The sequence below is a fragment of the Dendrobates tinctorius genome, unplaced genomic scaffold (genome assembly GCF_039654945.1).
Source record: "Dendrobates tinctorius isolate UK_male_01 unplaced genomic scaffold, ASM3965494v1 ptg000070l, whole genome shotgun sequence".
NCBI classification, from domain to species: Eukaryota; Metazoa; Chordata; class Amphibia; order Anura; family Dendrobatidae; genus Dendrobates; species Dendrobates tinctorius.
The window spans coordinates 87297477-87310129 of NW_027361738.1; the positions used below are offsets into that span (position 1 = coordinate 87297477).

Consider the following 12653-nt stretch of genomic DNA (forward strand, 5'->3'; position numbering starts at 1 on the left):
TGCCAGAAAGCCTAGATACACCTCTGTCAATGAGTGCAGCATCCTCCCAGGACCTCTCCACCACATCAGGTCAGGCCAATGAAGAGCAGCACCCATCTGCTTCTTCACCGCCCACTAAATTGCCCAGACATTCAGAGGGCCAGGAGCCAACCTTAATCCTCTTCTCAGAATCTGTTGGCTTGGAATCTGTGTGCCATCCAGACAGCACTCCTGCAGCTGACGAAGAGGTAGTGTGCACAGATGCGCAGCCACTGTGTCCGTCTGAGGAAGAAGTGGAGGGTGGGCCAGTGCCCACAGGGACCAGACCCCAGTCAGCAGATGATGATGAAACTCAGCTGCCAGTTTCTGCTGACGAAAGTGTATTGGATGATGAGGTCCTTGACCCATCATGGCATGCTGAGGGACAGCAAGCAAGTGGGGATAGCTCAGAGGAAGAGCTTACAGGTGTGGCGCAGCGTGGCCATCCACGTGGGAGAGGAAGAAGGAAAAATTGGTTGTCGGCTCCCTCAACTTCAGCACCCGTTAGGAGCAGGGCTCTTTTAAAGAACACAAGGGGGGCGCCCAAGAATTGTGGTGCATGGGCCTTTTTCGACCAAGTTGCAGATGACGTTACAGTAGTCAGATGCAAGCTTTGTTGACAAACTGCGCGGAGAGGGAAGAACATCAGCAACCTTAATACCACCAATATGTTGACGCATGTCAGGAAGAGGCACCCTGTGGAGTGGCAGCATCACACCCAAGATGATTTGCCACCTGCAGCTGGTCCCCCACCTTCCAACTTTTCAGCCACAGCAGCCACCTCTTACTCCAGCTCGCAAACAGCTGCTCCCGCTTCCTCGCCAGAATGCCAGGGTGCATCTGCAGGCAGTGTTGTACAGCGGCACACTGTCTGTACTTCGTCAGCATCAGTATCTCAATCGCTGGTATCCTCACACTCCCAATCCAGTGTGCGGCCATCTCTCACACAGGTGTGGGAGAAACGGCGCCCGTACTCGGCAAACCACCCACGAGCACAGGGCATGAATTCTCGCATTGCCAAACTGCTTGCAGTGGAAATGCTACCATTCTGGCTGGTGAGCAAGCCAGCCTTTATCGATATGTTGGGGTTTGCAATCCCACAATACAGCGTTCCCAGCCGCTTCTACTTCAGCAGGCAAGCCGTCCCCGCCCTGCAACAGCATGTGGAGCGTAAAATTAAGCATGTGCTACAAAATGTAGTTAGTAGCAAGGTCCACCTGACCACCGACGCGTGGACCAGTCAGCATGGCCAGGGACGCTACATTTCCATCACCGCCCATTGGGTAAATGTAGTTGAGCCTGGAACTGAAGTAGACAGTGCAAGTGCGCGGGTCCTGCCAACTCCATGGATTGCAGGCCTCTCCTCCGTACAAATTGACTCCTCCTCATACTCCTCGTCAGAATCGCCTGCACCCAGACGTACCACAACAACCGATTTCAGCACTGCATCGGCCAAACATCAACAGGCCGTATTGAAATTGGTTTATCTGGGTGATGTTAGCCACACCGCAACCGAGCTTTGGAACACGCTCAAGGAGCAGAGCGACATGTGGCTTGCGCTGTAAGAGAATGGTCAGCTATAATATACTGAGCTGCCATGAGCAACGAGGCAGCCATCTTATGAAAGATAGGAAAGAATATATTCAGCTTTTACAATAGAAATAATACGATGTACTCTGTAAAAGTAGATGGAGGATATAAAATGAGATCATGCCCATTAACCAATTTAGTAGATGTGCCTACAGGTAAATTGGATCAGCCTTAGGGCAATGAGAAACTAAAACCAACGAATATATGGGAAATATGTGTATTCATGATAGTGTTAGTAGGAAACTTCTGACTTCTGAAATTGTCAAATGTATGAATTTATGGGTTTAGTCTAAGTGCAGTATTAAGATTAATGACAGTAGTTAGTGATAATATTGGATTTATGTGTTTTTTAATGTGGTCTGGTGAAAACTTAATTACTGATGTAATATTGTGTTACTTCTTCATTTGTCCAAAAAGATATGATGTAACCATATACGCCCTTTTGCTATAATATGTTTACAGCTTCCTTTGTTTGCATAATGTAGAAAAAGCCCCTGTACTGTTTCTCGGGGCCATTCCATCGCCATCATGCCGCTGTGCCTCACCATGGCCAGGGCACAGAGCCTTATCATCGCCAGACTTCCTAGCGAATCTCTGCCCGTCTGAATTCCTGTTTTTGCCCGCATATTTCAACTTCTCTGACTATCTGTTCTGCTTTGCCGTGTATCTCTAAATAAACTTCGACCTCAGCTTTAGAGGATTGTCTGCAGTTTGGTCCGGCTCTTCCAACTCTCCAATCAGGACACTTTTTCTAACATGCGCCGCTCAACAGCCAGGTATGGTGGTGTGTGACAATGGCCGAAACCTGGCCGCGACTCTGGGCATAGGTGGTCTGACTCACATTCCATGCCTTGCCCATGTCCTAAACTTGGTGGTGCAGAGTTTCCTTAGGAACTATCCTGACCTTGAAGAGCTGCTGCACAAAGTCAGATAAGAGTACTCTCAATTGCGGCGTTCAAGCATGGCTGCATAGTGCCTTTCAGCCATGCAGCGCAGATTGGGCCTGCCCGAGCACCGCATCATTGTTGACCTCCCCACCAGGTGGAATTAGACTTTGCATATGCTGCGGAGGTTGTGTGAGCAGCAACTTGCAATTATGGAGTTGCAGCTGCATCAGGCGCAAAGTAGGCGACACACATCTCAGCCCTCCCACTTTACAACCACAGAGTGGGCATCCATGAAGGCCCTATGCACCATTTTGAAGTGCTTCATGGACTCCACTCTGATGGTGAGCGCGGATGCTACACTACTCAGCCTGAGTATTCCCCTTCTATGCCTTATAGAATCATCACTTAAAGGACTAAGGGATGAGGTTTCTCAGGAGGAGGAGGAGTAGGATGAGACACTTGCACCAACCATGCAATCTTCATCGGCCCGGTTGGTACAAAGCTCTGTGGGTGCCTCACAAAGGTCCAGGCAGGACACAGCAAGCGAGGAGGAAGAGGAGGACTATGAGGATGAGCCAGAGGAGGAAAGTACACAGCGCTCTACTAGTAGTCACCAGATAGAGCGTGGATGGGGTGATGCAGAGCAGCCAGAGCACATTTCTCCAGCTGGTGACAGCGATGCATGGCCAGCACACGAGTGTCTTCATGCTGCAGTGTCTGAGAAACGACCCACCCGTGGCTCATATTCTCCACACAAATGACTACTAGGTGGCCACCCTCTTAGATCCACGTTACCGGGACAGCCTTCAAAGCCTAATTACACCGTTGAATTGGGCGCGTAAAATGCAGGAGTACCAAGACTCACTGGTTAATTCACTCATGTACTCTTTTCCACCGCATAGCAGTGATGCGCGTGCACTAGCAGGCACCTCAGTGCGTCCTGGGCCCAGCGGAATCCGTTCAGAAGCCGGTAGCAGAAGCAGTACATCTGCTACTGACAGGTTCAGTATACCCAACCTGTTCCAACGGTTTCTGAATCCGCAAACAGTTTGGGCACCATCAGCACAGACAGTGCAACGCACTAGGAGGCAACGTTACCATGACATGGTGGCACAATACCTCTCCACCCCTGTCAGTGTGCTTCAGGATGGATCTGCCCCTTCAAGTTTTGGGTCTCTAAGTTGGATACATGACCCGAGCTTAGCCAGTATGCCTTGGAGGTCCTGGCTTGTCCTGGTGCCAGTGTGATTTCTGAACGTGTCTTTAGTGCAGCTGGCAATGTACTAACAGACCAACGTACCAGACTATCCGCTGCAAATGTGGACCGGCTTACATTCCTAAAAATGAACCAGACCTGGATTTCTGGTGACTTTTGCTTCCCTGGGCCAGAGTAGACAGGTTACATGCATGGTTGGTAGCAGAATGCATGCTCTGTCATGTGCCTATGTTGCACACAGCGTCATCTGTTATGCCAGTGCTCTGGCCTCTACTACCAACATCTATCACCTGGTTCTGTGACTGACTCTTTCACCTCATACTGTTTTCCATGGGCTCTAGTGGATCGCCTTGTGCCAGGGCCGTGGGGTACTCGGAGCCGGGCCCGGTGGATTTCAATGGGAGATGTCACGGTAGCTGCGACCTGGTCCGTGGCCCTGGGCGTCCATTGTAAAAGGGGGTTTAAGGGTGATGGAATAAAGTTTATGAGTGAAATATACATGACGCCACCTGTGGTGTTCGGCAATGAAGATGTTAAGCCGACGCTGCAGACAGATCCTCTGGGACAGATGGTGTGGTGCAGCAATGATGGTGTAGCCCTCCACAGGTAGGGCTGTAGTCCCAGGGCAGAGTAGGTGAAGAAAATAGGTGTTAAGGGAGTGTCCGGCACCGAGATGTAGCAGTGCTGAGTGGGTTGGCGCAGTAATAAGCGGAGAACACCAGGGCATGCAGTTCCAAAGCTTTACTCACAGTCTGTTGAGCATACAGGTGCCCACCTCGGTGCCGTGTCCTCCAGGTCAGGGGCTCAGCCAACTTCCAGGCAAGATGAAGTACTCCCTTCCAACACGCCGCCAACATATGTGCCTTTTCAGAACGTCTCCCTTTTGCGCCTATAGTGAAGTACTCTCAGTACTGAGTTACACTGGAGTTCCTCCTGTCAGATGTTTCTATGAACTCTACTTGTACGGCAGACAGCTGTAGCCTGCTTCGGGGACTCCTTACTACCTAGTCCCGGCTCACTCTCGTTGCTGTTGTGCCCCCAAGTCTTGTGTGAGAATAAAGTGGTGACAACTTCTATTCCTCTGATGTCTGCTGCAGGACCATTAGTATGCATACAACCTCGGGGACCGGACCCTGGCCTCGCGCTGTGAACTTGGGAAGGGTTCTGCTCTAACCCTAATCCTTAGTCCTCCTCTCCTTACGTTCCATACTAATCCTTCCTTCTTATGGAGAGAGTCAGGCTTTCCATCAATGTCTCTTTCCTGTGCCAGCGGACCCAGGTCACTGAGGTCGGCTGCAGCACTTCCTTCATCCATCCCACTCAGGGGACCTTCACTCCTCCACTGACTCTGTCTGACTGACTAAATCCTAAACTCTTCCCGCTCTTTTGGTGCCAACTAACTCCACCCGCCTCCCAGCACGCTTCGTGTTCCAAGCAGGGAGCCACCAAAGGGTGCTTTGCTACGCTACTATGTTGTGTGGGATGCAGGTGTTGGAGCGTGGTCAGGTGTCTCCACCTTACCTGAATGGTGGGGTACCACACCTCAGGAGGAGGTGCAGTACCTCTGTGGCGACTGAACCCTCAGGGGCACCACACTTGTACCGCCAGCTATTGCCCATTTCCGTGACTGCTGATTTCACAGCATGCCGTGTTTCTGGGCTCTAGTACCGCCAGCTAGTGCCCATTTCTGTGACTGCCACTTTCACAGCATGCCGTGTTTCTGGGCTTTAGTACCGCCAGCTAGTGCCCATTTCCGTGACTGCCACTTTCACAGCATGCTGTGTTTCATGGCAACAGTACCGCCAGCTGTACCTCGTTAGACCAAAGTGGAAAAAAGGACGAGAGATGCCCAACACCTATAGGCAGAAGCACAAGAGGCGGGATCCAGCCACGCCGGCTGTTTCCTGGCAGTGAAGTGCGGACACAGGTGCCTCCCCCGAGGGGTAAACCGAGTTCCAGCATCGCTAGCTGGTTCTCGGGAGTGCCCAAGGGCACGGGTACCTCCTGCTCCAAACCGTGTTTCGACAACGCTCGCCGTTACACGGTTGTGTCCACGGCACTGTTCCACAACTCCACCGTACATCATTCCGGCTCAGTTTGCTGTTATCCGTGGTGTCGGCAGTGTAGGAGCCCCCTACCTGGACTCCGGGACCTGGCGCTCAAGGCTGGTCTCGACAGTGCCAGTAGGCCCTGCTCCTCCCCTGCTGCGACTGCGGAGTAAAGAAGACTGTGTCCGGGTTGGGGGGCAAATGTGGCTCTTGCACCTTCTGTCGAGTAGACATTACTCCGGTAGAAGACCCAAGACAGGAAGACAGATGCAGAAGACCCAAGACAAGAAGACAGATGGAGATGTCCCTGGACTCCTGTCTTTTTGCTCTTGAACTTGGCGTCTTTGTGGGTTTTTTTGGGGCTTCTCGGCAGTGCTTTTGTCTTATGTCACTACTACATTGTGGTATCCGAGCTACAGTAATGTCAGCTGTTGCCCAGTACAGCCACTGGCACTTTTACTTTTGCTGCTTATCTGGGTTGCAGTAACGTCAGCTGGTTCTCAGTAGAGTCAAAGGCTTAGGTCCCTCCTTTGTGGTATCCGAGTTCCAGTAACGTCTGCTGGTCCTTGGTATTGCATTCTGGCACAGGTACCTCCTGCTTAGCTAACAGGCTCCGGTAACATCAGCTGATGCCCGTTAGTTCCATTGGCTCTTATGCTGATTTCTGCTTCCTATACGGGTTCCACACTCACCAGCTGGTTCTCTCAAGTTCCTGTGCCTACTGTTACTTCTGCGTATTTCCTCTGGGTTTGGGACATTCTGCGACCAGCCAATAGAGGAATAACTATAGACGGAGGTTTAGGAAGCAGTAGGAGCAGATGTACATGAACCAAAAGCAGAATATCAATATGCATAATTACTGAATAACAGTAATATAATCAGCAGAAGAAGGCTAAGCATGGTTTAAAGGGAGTGTATCCGTTCCTCCACGTGGTTCTCCTGGAAACTCCCTGCAAAGCAAGGTGAGCTGAACGCGGACACATGTCAGTCAAAGGGCATATTGACACCACCACCGTCAGTTTTAATTTAATAATGTAAAATCGCTAACCCTAACCCTTAACCCTTACCACTAACCCTAACCCTAACTAACCCTAACCACTAACCCTAACCCTTACCCTAACCCTACTAACCCTAAACCCTAACCCCTAACCATAACCCTACTAATCCTAACCCCTAACCCTACTAAGCCTAACCCCTAACCCTACTAACCATAACCCCTAACCCTAATAACCCTATCCCTAACCCTACTAACCATAACCATAACCCCTAACCCTAACCCTTAACCCTAACCCTACTAGCCAAAAGCATAACCCTAACCCTAACTAACCCTAACCCCTAACCCTTACCCTAACCCTACTAACCCTAACCATAACCCTAACTAACCCTAACCCCTAACCCTAACCCTTACCCTAACCCTACTAACCATAAACCCTAGCCCTACCCCAACTAATCCTAACCCAAAGAAAAAACACCGCTGTTAAGAAGATGTTTTCCTGCTACAGCTTTCGCTCTGTGCATTTTTCTAGCAATTATTTTGCTCCTCTGCCTCTACAAACTCCTTCCCCATTATCCTGAGGTGTTTCCCCTCCATTTTATCCATTATATAGCACTGTAGTGGTCATTTTGTAATTCCGATTTTTTTCTCCCATTGACTTGCATTGATATCGGAAATCGGAATTCCGATGCGATATTGGGCAATATCGCTCATCCCTAATTGCGACAGTTCCTGGTAATATTAGAAAATAGTAGTATAAAAAGATATTGGGCATGATCCACTTTAGAACCATCAGGATTATTACTGCAATACCATCACCAGAATAGCCCTATACGAGGTACAGTATTGGGGAAGAAGAAAGAAATATATGAGATACCTGAAAAAGGCAGCACTCCGGCATACTGGAAAAAAATCTTAGTTTCTAAAAAAGTTTCTCAACATGCCAGAATGCTGCGTCCTCCACGATACGTATTGATGATGATCTTTTGGACCTTAGGATACGCATCCACACTACTTTGTTGGTTGCTGCTGCTACAATTTATTGTTTTGGATGGATAGATAGATACAGTGGGGAAAATAAGTATTTGATATGCTGCCGATTTTACAAGTTTTCCCACCTACAAAGAATGGAGAGGTCTGTCATTTTTATCATAGGTACACTTCACCCGTGAAAAGCAGAATCTTAAAAAAATCCAGAAAATCACATTGTATGATTTTTACATAATATATTTGCATTTTATTGCATGAAATGAGTATTTGATCACCGACTAACCAGCAAGAATTCTGCCTCTCACAGACCTGTTAGTTTTTCTTTAAGAAGCCTCCTACTCTGCACTCATTACCTGTATTAATTGCACCTGTTTAAACTTGTTACCTGTATAAAAGACACCTGTCCACACACTCAACCCATCACACTCCAACCTCTCCACCATGGCCAAGACCAAAGAGGTGTCTAAGGACGCCAGGGACAAAAATTGTAGGCCTGCATAAGGCTTGGATGGGCTACAGGACAATAGGCAAGCAGCTTGGTGAGAAGGCAACAACTGTTGGAAGAAACACAAGATGACTGTCAATCTTCCTCGGTCTGGGGCTCCATGAATGTTCTCCCTCATGGGGTACCACTGCTCACTCCAGCACATGTCCAGACCCGTTTGAAGTTTGCCAATGACCATCTGGATGATAAAGAGTAGGCATGGGAGAAGGTTGTGTGGTCAGATGAGACCAAAATAGAACATCAACAAGACTCACCATGTTTGGAGGAAGAAGGATGAGTACAACCCCAAGAACACCGTCCCAGCCATGAAACATGGTGAGGGAAACATAATTTTTTGTGGGTGCTTTTGTGCAAAGGGGACAGGACAACTTAACCATATTGAAGGGAGGATGGATGGGGTCATGTATCTTGAAATTTTGGCTAGCTGCCTTCCCTCAGTAACAGCATTAAAGATGGGTCGTAGCTGGGTCTTCCAGCATGACAATGACCCGAAACACACAGCCAGGGCAACTAAGGAGAGGCTCTGTAAGAAGCATTTCAAGGTCCTGGAGTGTCCTAGCCAGTCTGTAGACCTGAACCCTATAGAAAATCTTTGGAGGGAGCTGAAACTCAATCTTGCCCCGAAACCTGAAAGATCTGAAGAACTGTATGGAGGAGGGGGCCAAAATCCCTGCTGCAGTGTGTGCAAACCTGGTCAAGAACTACAGGAAACGTCTGACCCTGTAATTGCAAACAAAGGATTCTGTACCAAATATTAAGTTCTGCTTTTCTATTGTATCAAATACTTATTTCATGCGATAAAATGCAAATTAATTATGTAAAAATCATACAATGTGATTTTCTGTTTTTCTTTTCTTTCTTTTTAGATTCCATTATTTGTGGGTATCAAATACTTATTTTCCCCATTGTGATAGATAGATAGATAGATAGATAGATAGATAGATAGATAGATAGATAGATAAAGTGGGCAGCACGGTGGCTCAGTGGTTAGCACTGCAGCCTTGCAGCGCTGGGGTCCTGGGTTCGAATCCCACCAAGGACAACATCTGCAAGGAGTTTGTATGTTCTCCCCGTGTTTGCGTGGGTTTCCTCCCACATTCCAAAGACATACTGATAGGGAATTTAGATTGTTAGCCCCATCGGGGACAGTGATGAAAATGTATGCAAACTGTAAAGCGCTGCGGAATACGTTAGCGCTATATAAAAATAAAGATTATTATTTTATTATTATTAGATATACTGTATAATAGATACAAGATAGATAGATAGATAAATAGATAAATAGATAGATAATGGATGGATAAATGATAGATAGATAGACAGATAGATAATAGATAGATAGATAATGGATGGATAAATGATAGATAGACAGACAGACAGATAGATAATAGATAGATAGATAGATAGATAATAGATTACAGATAGATAGATAATAGATTACAGATAGATAGATATAGATAGATGACGTCCATTTTGCAGAACATACTCGTATATTCTGACTTTCTACAAGATGAATGTCGCTGTGATAAGACCTAAAACTCATGAAAACTAATTGCGCGACAATGAACCCGACATTCCCACTGTGATGGACGCCCCATCTTCTATGATCTCACATTATGGTGCCAGCACCACACTCCCATGTACGGACCTGCGGCCCCCAGCCCAGCAGGGCTCAGTACCAGTATACAGTATATACATGCTGCACTGGGTGATGCTGCAGCAGAGGAGGGAGCATGGCTGCTGCCGGAGACGTATACTGTACCTTGCTCTTGTGTGGGGCGATGCTTCTGGGGTGTGACGGCTGCTGTGGGCCGATGAGGCTGGGGTCCCTGGTACAGCAGAACAGATGCCTTCAGTCACTACTGCATGATGCTGCTCCTGAATCCGCTGTCTCATGCTGGCCCTGGCTCAGCCTCATCAGCATCAGACCATAACCCATCCCTCTCTCCTACACCTCCCCTCGCCTCTGCTTGGGAGGGGGGCACAGGATCTGCCAGTACGAAGGGAGATGGGCATCGATTAACAATCCAGCCTGACTGCACAACTTTCATGATATGTTAGAGCTTCAGTTTACTTCTGTAGGGGTGGACGGACGGACAGATAGATGGATGAGTGGTCAAATGGACGGATGGATGGAAAAACTAAGGGGGCGACAAACAGGTGGGGGAATAGATGGATGGAGAAATGGATAAACAGAGGAATGGGTGAATGGATGTGTGGGTGGAAGTATGGCTGGAGAGGGGGGATGGAGACAGACAAATTGGTGGGTGAGTGGATATTTGGATGAATGCGTAGGTAGAAGGTAGGATAGGAGGATAGGTGGATGAGTGGAAAAATGAAGGGATGATGATTTCTGGGATTGAAAGATAAATGTTTGAACGTATGGATTAATGAATGGATGAATAGTTAGATAAATGAATAGATAAGAGAGTTCATAGGTGGGTGAATGCATAAATAGGCAAATGAATGGATGGATAGATCAATAGGTGGGTGAATGGATGAGTTGGTAGCTGGGTGGATACTTAGATGGATAGACGAATGGGTGTATAGGTGAGTGGATACTCAAACTGCTACAGGTCTCTCATATTTCGTCTTCGATCTGGACTCCTTGCTGCCACTTCAGCACTCTCCAGCACTTAGTTTTCATCCATTTCTCGTTTCTTCTTGATGTTTTTTTGGAGGTCATTGTCCTGCTGGAAGACCAAATGACCTAGATCGCAAACCCAGCTTCCTGACACTGGACACTAAATTGCAACCCAAATCCTTTGGTAATCTTAAGATTTAATGATGCCTTGCACACAGTTAAAAGCATCCAGTGCCAGAGGCAATCAACAAAACAACCCCAAAACATCTTTGACCCTCCACCATATTTGACTGTAGGTACTGTGTTCTTTTCTTTGTAGACCTCATTCCGTTTTTGGTAAACAGTAGAATGATGCGCTTTACCGAAAAGCTCTATCTTGGTCTCATCTACCCACAAGACACTTTCCCAGAAAGATTATGGCTTACTCACATACATAGTTCACGCTAACACTGATGCACCCTGAGCCTGCAGGACAGCTCGAATTTCTTTGGAACTTGATTGGGACTGCTTATTCACTATCCAGACCATCATGAGTTGCAATTTTTCATCAATTTTTCTTTGCTGTCCACGTCCAGGGAGATAAGCTACAGTGCCATGGGTTGTAACCTTCTTGACTGTGTGGTCTAGAAACTCAATCCCAAGACACAGGTATGTGTGTCTTAATGGGCGTTAGATAGATAATAGCATTGATCAACGAGATCTGCAAAACCCAACGTGGGGCACAGCAGAGGGCAGAGGACCCAGGGGAAGGAAGCAAAGCCTAGGATACCGAGGACAGCTGTGTAATAGTGATGCAGCTACGGCGACAGAAACTAAATCTCCGAGCACGCCAAAATACTCGGAGGACACTCGAGCATGCTCTGGAAAACCCGAGCAACGAGTATACTCGCTCATCACTAGAGTGTAACAATACCCCTTAAGTTTTAATATTCCTAGTGTTCCTTTTTTATCCTCTACAAGATGCCAATTGCCATTTTGAAATGCATTCATCTTCTCTTTGATTTCTTGTGATATTATTTTCTTTACTGCGCTTTGTCTCTGTTGTAGCTGCAAACATTATAACATTTTATCGGTACGCTAGACACAGAGATTTTCACTTCTTCCTACTCTTATTTGTGCCCATTCTATGTTGCACACAACAGAATAACGACAACTATCCTGATTTGCAGCATTTCACGTATTGGGTCAATTAATTTTATATTTTGAGTGATCGGACTTTTACGGAGGTGATGATACTAATTTTGCTTATTGAATAAAAAAAAATTATATATCTGTATGTTCTCAATAGGATAAGGGAGTGTTTAAAACTTTTATACATAAGTGAAGACATATATTACATAACTTTTTGCATCCACCTAGGAGACTTGAACCTTTGAACCGTTGTTTTATATATGGCAATACTTTGCATTATAATAATAATAATCTTTATTTTTATATAGCGCTAACATATTCCGCAGCGCTTTACAGTTTTGCACACATTATCATCACTGTCCCCGATGGGGCTCACAATCTAGAATCCCTATCAGTATGTCTTTGGAATGTGGGAGGAAACCGGAGAACCCGGAGGAAAACCACGCAAACACGGGGAGAACATACTAACTCCTTATATATAGTTAAATTAATGATTACCTACGAAGCCTAACCAAGATGGTGACGACAGGGAAATGACAGGGCGGTGTTTTTTCTCTTCTCAGGAAACATTACAGTATATAAGAAATATACGTACATACATTTATTTTTTTATAAAACACATTTTATGGCTTCTAAAATGCAGAAAGGCAAAAAAAAAAACCCTGTCTGATCATTAAGCGGAATCTGTCA

General features: G+C 46.8%; 1 protein-coding gene across 5 annotated transcripts in view; it reads right to left on the reverse strand.

The window, feature by feature from the left end:
- Window positions 1–10277, reverse strand: part of DYNC1I1 (dynein cytoplasmic 1 intermediate chain 1) — a 463207-nt gene extending 452930 nt beyond the window's left edge. For 2 of the 5 annotated variants that reach the window (XM_073582093.1, XM_073582092.1), the window contains exon 1: window positions 10011–10277. The gene's annotated coding sequence lies outside the window, so the exon portion shown is untranslated. The remainder of the gene's footprint in view (window positions 1–10010) is intronic. The other 3 variants (XM_073582090.1, XM_073582089.1, XM_073582091.1) reach the window with 2 other exon arrangements.
- Window positions 10278–12653: the final 2376 nt, after the last annotated feature.